We start from the raw sequence: 11,372 nt of genomic DNA on the forward strand, positions 1-11,372 counted from the left end.
TTGCTGTGGGTCCTCTTTTTCTAAATTTAGAATTTAGAAGAAACTCAGAGAAGTTGGAAACATTGAAACAGAGGGCCCGATTTATGATATTTAAAATGACAGAACATACCTGCCTCCAGGCCTCCCAATCCACTTGTATTCTTAGTACCTGGATAGGATGGGACTGGAGCAGCATGAAGCTAAGTAATACAGACTTTATCCTCAAGGGCCTGGTGTTTGCCTCCAGGCCCTTGTGACCCAAAAGCAAGAAAAAGTTGATAAAGTCATATTGTACTGGAGGAGCACAGGACCTGGGTGCTCACGTGATTTGCAGGGGCTAATTTGTTCCTTGTGAGCCCACACAAACCTTTTCTGTACTGATGTTTAATTTGGCCTCGGATGGATCAGATTTGGGCTCTAGTGTGCAGTGTTTTAACATTCTGCAAAGCATTAAGATGTATTTTTATCTCTCATGAGAGCTCACAGCTATTCTGGTTTTAGTTTCATTTCTGCCATGGTTTGTGGCCTTCAGCTCTCATTGTTCAGGATGCTCGACGGCTTTTCCACGCGCCGTGTTTGGCACCTGCCAGAGCCTCCTCTCCCTGCTTGTGGCTCTGCAACCTGCTCCATGTTAGTCAGCACTCAACAGTGTGGAGAAGGGATGGGAATACCAAGGGGGAATGTTTTGGGAGAGTATAATGTAAAATCAGAATAGTTCATAAGAAAGAGAAGCAGGCTGTTCAAAACCCGTTTGAACACAACCTTGTTTGTGTGAAACCTCCTCTGCAGCTCTTGTGTTTTGTCCTTTTCTTGTGTGTCCTGCCTTCCACAAGTCATCCTTCTGAGTGGCAAGGTCCTTTCCTTCTGGAGGAAGGGACAAGATAGTACAACTCTTTGATTCAAAACCTGTTTTCAAGCCTCATTTTATGTCAGGCTTCTTATGTAAATCGTGTTGAAAACTTCTCTTCTCCAGGACTGAACTCAGAGCTGTCGGATACAGACATTAACACTTTCCTGCCTCAGAACCAGGAGGGGATAAAAATAATGTCAAGTGTTCAAGTACTGCAGTGGTGAAAGGCAGAAAGAGAGGAACTCTTGCCTTGACCCCGCATGAGGGACACCTTTGGCAGCTGCAGGTGCTCTGGGTACTCAAGAGAGAACACAGCACGGTGCAAACACCCCTCAGGCTCTGAAGGATGGTCAGTTAGAGTTATTTACCCCAGCCTGCTAAAATACCCTGTAATTGCATGGGTACTTATAAGGCAGATTATACAAGATTGCCTTTTTATTCTTTCTGATGCAATTCTTGCCCTTTGTTTTGTTCTCCTCCTTTGCACCATCTTTCAGCATTACATGGTCATCCTCGAAGTGTCCATAGAGAACCTGATCATACTCTAATTTCAGCTATGGACATTAATGAAGTGACAGCCTTAATAACCTAAATTAACTTTGAATTTGGTGCTGCTTTCAGTGGTGGAGTTGGACGAGGTGACCTCCAGAGGTCCCTTCCCACCTAAATTATTTTAGGCTGCTGTGTTGGTTGCTGCATGTGGGATTCATATTCCTTGGTTTAGCTGCCTCTATAAGTGGAAAAAGATTCTCCTGGAAGGTGATTCCAGCATAAGCTTATTTAGATGCCAAGATAATAACTTGCAGGAGCAAATTGTATACACCAAGGACACCGTTCTCTGGGTCAAGGCCCCCAGATCCATGATCTCTAGCAGGACTAAATGCCCTTTGTGCACTAAGAGACTTAAACTTCAGTGCAGACCCATTTTTTATACCTGAACAGAGACTACCCACTATAGAAAAATATGGTGTGCTTGTGTTGCCATGTAGTAGGAACTAGAATAAAACTGAGAGCTGGCAGGAAGCAGATTTTGTTGAAGCTGTGTTCCTGAATTGCAAATTGCCAAAATGATCGGAATAACTTCATGCAAATTATATTTATACAGATGATACAGCTTCAGGAGAGAGGGGAGTTTGGGCACTGCACAGCACAGAATAGCAAACATCAAAAATGGCATATGGGAAGTCAAGTTTAAACTTCATGTTAAATCAGAACTTGTGCCTACATCTTTAGAACAGTTAATTATTCACTGAGGAGAGAAGGTGACAGAAAAAATGGTGAAGCTCTGCACCCAAACAGTAGAGATCCTCAGCTGGCACGTGGGAGCTCTGAATTCGGGCCTCTTTCCTCCGATTTTTATACTGATTAGTGCATTTTTCATGGGTGGAATGTTTTACAGTGGGCCTTTGCTTACTTTTAGAAATGGCTCCAAGGTTGTGTGTGGCAGGTCAGACTGCAAATTCGTGGTAGAACCATGGAAAGCTCACATATTCCTAAATCTTGGGTTCTGCCTTGTGAGCTTAAACCTGCATTATTTGTATTTTAAGTTGTGTTAGGTACTTTCTTTTTGCATTTTACCAGTATTGTTGTTGTTTATTGTGTACATTCTGAATGTTTGAGTATCTGTTTAATATGCAGGTTATAAATACCTGTATTTTTGTAGTCTGGGGAAAAAAACCTCATTCAGCCACTCAGTCCATTTGCCTGGGCTGTGTAAAAATGTTGTTTCCATATTGGACTTGAATAAGTTTGAACCTCTTCAGGTTTTAATTCAGCTGTACCAATGACTCTGGAACTTCAAATATGGTCAAGTACCCTTTGCTTGAGCAATAATTTAGACTGGTGACGTTTTCCTTCAGTAATACTTAGGCATGGTGTCAGTTGTCTTTCCATAAGCACTCCTCTAGCAAACTACAATTAAATAACTTTGTGTGGAAACTTGAGGCAATGGAATTCTGACTATGTTAGAAATGCTTTTGGAAGTGTCATATATACAGGATATTTTAGGGTCATTTCTGTGATAGGTACCAGAACTTTCATTGGGCTTGAACAAAGTTGCAATAATCTGGTACTTCTTCATTTCAACAACTGATCCCTGATGCTTTTGTATCTCTCAGTAACTGGGACCTAAACCTATGTAGTTATAAATCCACAGTTTAAATCCTTTGATGACTTTGAGTAATTTGTCTCTATTTCATTAAACTCTCAGATATGTTCCCAAGTTTATTTATTATTCTGGAAATACTTAATTTTAGGAGCACATTGGATACAATTTTGGTCCAATCTGAGATCTTTGCAGATTTCTAATATTTTTCATCTCTTTTAGTGATAATGTACCTGGGTCTTTTTTATAGAGACAAATGTGTCAGCAGTGTAATTCCCTGCAATCAGGAAAAGGGAAAATGAAAATAAATAGAGGTTCAGGGTTGTTTTGGGTTTCCTTGATATAAATCTCATATTTTGCATGCTCTGTGATTGTATTAGTTTATTCACTTTGCCAAACAGCCCGCAAAGCTGTGAATATTTATTTAGTGCTGTTCCTAATAGTTTTTCTAATAGGGAATTATTTTGCTACAAAGAAAGACATTTGTAAATGAAGCAGATAAGCCCTTTGGCAGACAAGGAGTGTTTTGTTCAACACAAGAATTCTATTGTCCACTGCTTTAGTTGTCAAGTGCCTGGGGAGCCCAGGATTTATGATGATGTTACAATGGCCCTTTCAGAGGGGACTCTAAGAAGCTGTGAGATTCCGTTCCTCTGCTTTTCAGACTTTCAAATCTTTTTATCATGCGAGGACAATGCAGGATTCAGCTGCTGCTTGGGCCCAGCACTGCCCATTTCACATCAGGCATTGTGCAGTAATTACCATAGTGACAATGGCTGGGGGGCCTTTTCCCCTCCAACCAGCAACATTTCCAAATTGTTCGAGTTGTCACTTTGCATAAACCAGCTCTGCAGCCACGGCTTCTTTTACCCCCCAAAAAATCTTGTTGGGCTTGCTTTGATTTAAAGTGCCACTGTGGCAAATCTATTTGAGACATTGGAACTGTTTAATGGAGGGGTTTTTGAGTTTTCTTGTAATTATACTTGGGCTTTGAAACAGCCTTCTGTAAATACAGAACTTGGGGCTTTTTTGGCTTTTCTCCGTTTTGTAAAAGTTATAGAGTAATTAGAACTACATTATTGAAGGCATATGCAGCTGCAGCAGAAAATAAGAAAATAAAACCATATTATACAGTAAATAATAGGCATCTGATAAATAAAATAACGATAGTAAATAAATAGGTATCTGATACCTATATATCAATTAATCAGCTAAACTGTTTTGCCTGCTATAGGAATCATTCAGCAGTCCTAAACCACGTTTTTCATGAAAATTGATATCTGGAGGAGTTTCTCCTTGCTTGATGTTAATATGAAGATTTATCTACTTCAGATAATGGTTAGTGCTACAAAAAATATTGATTTGTAAGCCCTGATATCTGTTGAAATGCCGTGTAACTGAAGAATGGAGACTGTACTTGAGAGTAAAATTATTATTTATTATTTGGGGCTTGGAACAAGACGATCTTTAAGGTCCCTTCCAACCCAACCCATTCTGTGATTTACGTGGTCACTTCACTGGTGGTCAGGTGTTTGCACAGGGAAAAGTTTCACAGTGTAGCTGGCCAGGCTGAGCACTGGCAGGATTTTTTATCAACCATTTGCTGCTTTTAAGAGCAAAACCAGAGCTCATAAAATTAGACCATAGGGATATGCAAGAGATATTTTAGAAATACTTATCCAAGCAACTTCAAATGCCTTGGGCATAAAGGAATCTTGAGCTGCAAAATCATCCATAAAGATGTTGTTGTCTGTAAAGACATTGAACAAATTATCAAAATGAGAGAGTTTATTCAGTTTTAGTCTTTCTTTTCATTCATTCATCTGAATTGTGAATTAGTTAAAAAGGGTCCTTTTTGGAAAAAAACAAACTTGCTTGCAAAATGAGCATATTTTAAAATGCCATAGGTACTTCATAGCAAATTGCATAAATGTGTTGCATGTGTGGAGTATTTTTATAAACCAAGGGCTTTTATATTAGTGACTCAGTCATCATAAAAATGATTATTTCATAGAGCAAAATCCACTTTCTAGGAATGTGGTTTTTTATAGAACATGAGCCCAAGTTTTTAAAACAGTAAGTCAACATATCTGCAGCCACGAGTGGCCAGAGAAGCCACATGATTTTGCTTCTTTCCTTGGTGGAATAAGTGTGAAATATGTTTTTGCAATATTGAACATTACATATTCAACCAATGCCTGCCTATTTTGTTTCTCTACACTTTTGCTGGGAACTTTGAAATTTGGCCTGTGCTGCTGAACTGGTTTTTTGCAATTAAAACTTGATTGCTTTAACGAGGGTGAAAAGTGGGTATGAAATGGAGGATTGGTATAGACCAGACAACAGTTAAACACTGAAGGACATTACTAACTTGGGTGTATCAATTCAAGTTACAGAGGCTATTTTTCAATAATTTGTCCTAGAAATTTTCAGTTATTAAATCTGAAAGTACTGAAAAATCCACCTGGATTTCCTTGGTGAGAATGAATCTTAGTCCTAGAATTCATTTAGTGCCATTTAAGAATCTATCAAGGTCTCAAATGGGCATCATAAATACAGTGTCTACACCAGAACTTAACGACAGATCACATTGAGTATTTCCATGGGATTCAGTCACATTAAATGTATTTTATTTGTATTTTACTTGTAGAGGAACATATTCTCAGAAACATACGGGGTGATGAGAGACTGTTCTGTGAACTGAGTATTCTTAACTTACTCATTTAAATTCAAGAAAAGACTTGCCTCACCTCCTAAGAAATGACTCAGCAGGTTTCCTTTTGTTTCTACACCCTTTTTACAGCCTGGCTCAAATTCTTGGCCCTTTTAGGAAAGAATTTTAACCACCAAAACAAGTATAGATGAACTTCTTACAGGCAGAGCCACCTCTTGCTTGTTTCCTTGCTTAAAATGCTTTATCCTAGATATTTTTTTCCTCCTGTAGTACAGTTCTACTTCCTACAATAATTGACTCCCTTCTCCATCATAATGGTGAAAACACTAATTTTCTAATATGCCTTCAGAGCACTTAGAAATGTTCAAAGAACATTTTGTTGGTTGATGGCGTCTGCAGCTGTTACTTTTTTTCACTACAGTGTGTCTTGTGTTGGATAATGTTCCCAGAACAGATTTTTTCCCTAGAACTCTGTTGTTTTCTTTTCCAGGAGATAACAAAAAAGATGTGAAAGAATTTTGATATGACCTCAAGGATTTTAGTGATGGGAACATTCTGGCAATAGTCTGTTAAACGTCCAAGGCCAGGTTGGACGGGGCTTGGAGCAACCTGTAGTGGAAGGTGTTCCTACCCATGGCAGGGCAGGATGAGCTTTAAGATCCCTTCCAACTCAAATCACTCTATGACTCTATAATTCTAAGGTAAAGACTATTTACTAATTTTCTCCTTGAAATTATAAGGAGCAGTTAATTGCTTGTCTTTAGGCTCTTTTTAGGCTGCTGTGGTAGTTTACAGGGTAGACTTTAGTTTCCTTTTATTATGGTACCACCACTGCATTGGATTTCTAATGGACTTTCTCCTTGTCTGCAGCCAGAGCTGAAGTAGCGGCAGCAGAGACCTGACACCTGCACCGTCTGCCAGTCTCACTGGATTTCAAATGTGTGGAATATGCTACATCAACTGGCAACAGGTTTCCAGTGGGTGAAGGTAAGTCCTGCACCCAAGCCAAGGATCTTTGAGGGAGGTCAGATATCCATGGCTGTCTCATTCCTGTGCTGGCTGCAATATTTGTCCAGGGGAGGGCACGCTGAGCCTCGCTCAGGCTGTGCTGCCAGGCAGGTTTCTCGTGCCTCAGAGGGTTTCTCCAGTGCTCTCTGTGTCACTCAGGAGAGCTGATACTGCAGGACACTGACCATCCTGGGTCTGGAAAGCGCAGTTTGAGAAGGTGTGTTTTTGGGATCATATTGGTTTAATTTCTTGTTTAAAGCACTGAAGAACAGAAATGTCAGAATTTTTCTAATATTTATGTTTACAGCTAGAATTTATCAATCAAAAAGATTCATACTTTTCTTATTCTAGCGAGACTAATTCCATATTTGGTTTATTTCTCTGATATTTTGTGCAATACCACTGAGCTTAATACAACTGCTCAGACTTGGGTTAGGAAAAGAATGTAGTGGGTGAAAGCTTCAGAGAAGGTGGAAAGTGTGGAAATAGAGCAGTACAGGAAACTCTAGACAACAATAGTTGTATCTGCTGCTCTGATACCTTTAATTTTTCAAATCCTCTGTGACTTTCAGTCGTGCTATTACTGTGATTCCACAGAGGTGAGAATTGCCCACTTACAGAAGTGCCCATGGTTTGTTTTTTTTTAAATTAACACAGAAACAGATTAAGTGAAATAGATAGTAAATATAGAAACAGGACCGCTTTTACGTAATCGAAGGCATGATCCCATCTGAATTGTCGAGGATAAGAAGTGCAAAGCCAGGTTGTTAAAAGTCTCTGTGTAGCTGACTCACAGGTTTTGCATTCAATGCACTCAAGTCCTGTTTGACAGATGCTGCATTTCTGTGGACATGCCCTTGAATGACAATAATCTTGTTTCTGGCAGCCGAGTGGGCCATGCACTGAAACACCCTTGTGAGCAGCTCTGTAGGTTTGTGTTTGGGCCATGCACATAAACACCCTTGTGAGCAGCTCTGCAGGTTTGTGTTTGCAGCATCCTCTGACTCGTTAAGGTAAAGGGCAGCAATGAGGCTGAACGTGACAGTGACACCAACAGCAGCCAGGCTCGGGCAGCCCCTGGGCTCCCGAGGAAGAGCTCAGCTTGGGAGATTCTGAGCCTGTCTGAATACAAAGGCCACGTTTTGCAAACAGTGCTCAGCTCTTGTTCAGATACAGCTTTTCAATAGAAGGATTCTAAAGAGGGTGTGATTTGAAGGCTTCCTGACTAGGTTTCAAATTCATTTATGGGTATCAGGAAGACATAGGAAAAACACCTGAAGTGAGTTCTGCATTCAGGTTCTCTGGTCTCTGCTCCATGCACAGTTACATCCATTTTCTCACCACTGCTTCAGTTTGCCTCTTTTGGCATTTTCTTATGTCTCAGTTCATGCTTTAGTTCAGGCCTCTTTCTGCTCTACTTCAGAGCTACACTTCCAACTAAACTAAATTTTTACAAATTAAAGGACTGTGAGGGATAAGCTTAAAGGAAAACATGAAGGTCCATCCCTGTCACCAGTGTATGAGATAAGTGAATTTAACAATCTGGGTCCCTACTCCAGTTTTTTTCACACCTCATCTGCAAACCTGTTGTGTCTTTTCTCATAGACTTTTTTACATATCAGGGTTAAAGTAAATAATTTCTGAAAGAAAGCTTCCTGCAGAGTAACTGTGGGATGTTCCCTCTGCTTAGAGTGTAAAGTGTCTCCCTGCAAAAGAGGAGGAACAAGAGCTGCTTTTGTTGATTATCATGTAAACCTGTGCATCCATATGCTTCCCAAATTCTCTTCCCTTCTTTTGAAGGATCTTTCTTAAATTACTCCCAGCTGTGCCTGTTCAGGAATGCAAATTTCCTGTTACAGTAGCTGGATAATCAAACAGTTGAGAAGGTAAAATATTCATGTTTAGCTATTGTTCTGGGACAAGGAGCAGCAGGACAGACAGCAAGGCCCTGCTGAGCTCTCTGGGAGCTGGAACACAGGCCAGCAGCCTCAGGAAGTGAGAATATCCTGACTAGAGATTTCCTTCCTGTACTGCTTGGATTTTTTTATTCAGAAGTTCAAGAGAGACTGGGAGTAGGCAACACCAGATATATTTCCCTTCAGTTATGTTATTCTGAAAGCATTCTTTATGAATGAAGGGTCTGCAGGACCCAAAAACAGAACAGTCTCATAGAAACATGAAATGGTTTGGGTTGGAAGGGACCTTAAAGCTCAACTCACTCCACCCCCTGCCATGGGCAGGGACACCTTCCACTAGCCCAGGTGGCTCCAAGCCCCGTCCAACCTGGCCTGGGACACTTCCAGGGATCCAGGGGCAGCCACAGCTTCTCTGCCCAACCTGTGCCAGGGCCTCCCCACCCTCACAAGGAGGAATTCCTTATATATATCTCCCTTGAATTTCTCTCTGTCAGTGTGAAGCTGTTCCCCCTTGTCCTGTCACTGCAATTCCTGATGAACAGTCCCTCTCCAGCTCCCCTGTAGCCCCTTCAGGTACTGGAAGGCTGTGATGAGTTCACCATAAGGGAAGAAAAACTGAAGTTCACTTACTGGCCATAAAAATCAGTGTTGTCTGATGTATACTTTACTTCTTTCTTATCTAACATCCTTTTTATTATTTGTTTTTAATAGAAAGACTATGGTAGGAAAACCATGGTATTTCTGGCATACAGTGCAGATCTTGGAAGGAAATTGCTGTATAGTTTTGTTTCTGCACAAATGTCACGTGGAAAGAAGGTTGATTTCCACCCACAGAACTACAGCACAGAGCAAACACCTCATGTACCTGCAGGATCAGCTTATTACATGTTTTTTAGGATGGATATTAGTAATCTCAATGAAATAGGTTCATATATGAGGGCAAAAGCTTTGATTTTAGTAAGATGACACTCCAAAGTAAATCGAATCCTGAAGTGGCTCTTAAAGAAGGGCCTGAGAGTGAACTGTTAAGAATAAGACAGTCTCATTTCACACAGTCTGTGTAACAAGATGCAGTCTGAATTTATTACTTTTGCTCTTTGGTGCTCTTCAAGACTTGCTTGAGCTAAAACACCTTTGGAAATATTGTTAGAATAATTATAAAACAGATATCCTGGTCAAACAGATACCAAAGAAGAATGATTATTTTGTTAGAAATTACAAAGACTTCAAAGACATCAAGTGGGAAATATGTTCACAGTCCTTTCTCTTCTGGTCTCAATACCTCCTAACATGGGCATTTTAGATTTTCCTATCTGCTTTTAATAGAAAATTATTTCCATGAAGTACTATTGCCTTGAAAGAATCTTGACTTTGTTGAAATGTGTAATTTGTTTTTGGAAGTAATTAACTTGTACCTGAACTGAAATTCAGATCTTGGTGGCAAAAGGTTTGTTCCAGCTCAAATGCTGAAACCATTGAGTCATCAAACACTCATCTCTGTATTTTCCCAGCTCTCTGGGAAATCCCAGCCCTGTTTGGGCTGGGTGTGCTCTGCTCTGGAGCATTAAAAGGTTGATACATTGACTAAAAAACTCACCAGAACTCCAATCGCTCATGAGTCAAAATAACCTCAAATACTTGTGAAATCTGTGTTGTGATAAATTAATTTCTAACAAAATGCCCATAATTACTTTAAAGGTGAGAAGTGTGAACCAAAAGCTAAATCAAAGTCTTCCAGAAACAATTTTGATCAGAAATTATTAAGAAAACTTGCCAACCTAAACTATAAATCCTCTGTACAGTTGCTCACTTTGGGCTTCAATAATGATGATGATGATAGTAATAATAGAACATTTAACACATTCACCATTGGGTTTCCAAGAAAAAATACACACATCCAGGGCTAGAAAAAATAAACACAAGAGAAACTAAATAGTGTGTCTTGCACATTTATACTACATACAAAAAATGATTGCTGTGTACTCAGTCACTCAAGTTTCATATGCAACAAAAACTGTCTTGAATTCTACTCAAATGTTAGTTTGCTGTTTCAAAAATTGACATATTCTGTATGCTATTAAATAAATCAAAATTTAGTATATTTAATTCTTTTGAGGTATTTAACCCAGCCAATTCGTGCACTCTTAGTCACAGCTGAAGAAAAACTTCTTGCAAATTGCTTCAGTATCTTTCAGGAATACTTGGAGATATAACCATGCTACATATGCAATTTATAGACTCTACTCATCTGTATAAACACTAATAAAGTCACACAAGTTGCGATTGCTAAAATCTAATATAATGCAATGGTTTCCCCCCCTCTATTCCTGACAACCTGCATTTGCAACCACTCAGTTACTGTATTTTAAAATGGCTTTTCAATTACATTCTACTGCTCTAGGGGAAAGCCTTTTGACAAAGACATGACATAAACCATTTCTATTGCAGCTCCATCACAGTTCCCATAGCTAAACTAGACTGGACAGTTCATTAAAAAGAAAAATTAATAGTCCAAGGTTGTAGGGAAACAATAACAGATTATGACTGGCCTGTGGCAGCCCACTGAATTCATGTAGTGGAATAAAAATGGTTCCCTTGTCTCATAAATGAAGGTTTGTTTGAAGGTTTTGGGTGAAGTCACTACCTCTGACCCTTTACAGGAGAAAAGCTGTACAGTTTCTTGTCTATAAAAGCAGTACTTGTAATTCCTGCAGAAGATTAATATGTACCCTTTGGGATATAAAGCACATATTGGATAATCTTGAATGCATAATAATAAACAGAACAGAATAGAATAGAATAGAATAGAATAGAATAGAATAGAATAGAATAGAATAGAAT

The 11,372-nt window shown here is 39.4% G+C and overlaps 1 protein-coding gene across 1 annotated transcript in view; it reads left to right on the plus strand.

The window, feature by feature from the left end:
• Positions 1-6,483: 6,483 nt before the first annotated feature.
• Positions 6,484-11,372, plus strand: part of CDH11 (cadherin 11) — a 42,947-nt gene continuing 38,058 nt past the window's right edge. Inside the window, exon 1 of the mRNA XM_027701979.1 lies at positions 6,484-6,594. The gene's annotated coding sequence lies outside the window, so the exon portion shown is untranslated. The remainder of the gene's footprint in view (positions 6,595-11,372) is intronic.

The sequence above is a fragment of the Neopelma chrysocephalum genome, unplaced genomic scaffold (genome assembly GCF_003984885.1).
Source record: "Neopelma chrysocephalum unplaced genomic scaffold, ASM398488v2 Primary Assembly neopelma1_177, whole genome shotgun sequence".
NCBI lineage: Eukaryota > Metazoa > Chordata > Aves > Passeriformes > Pipridae > Neopelma > Neopelma chrysocephalum.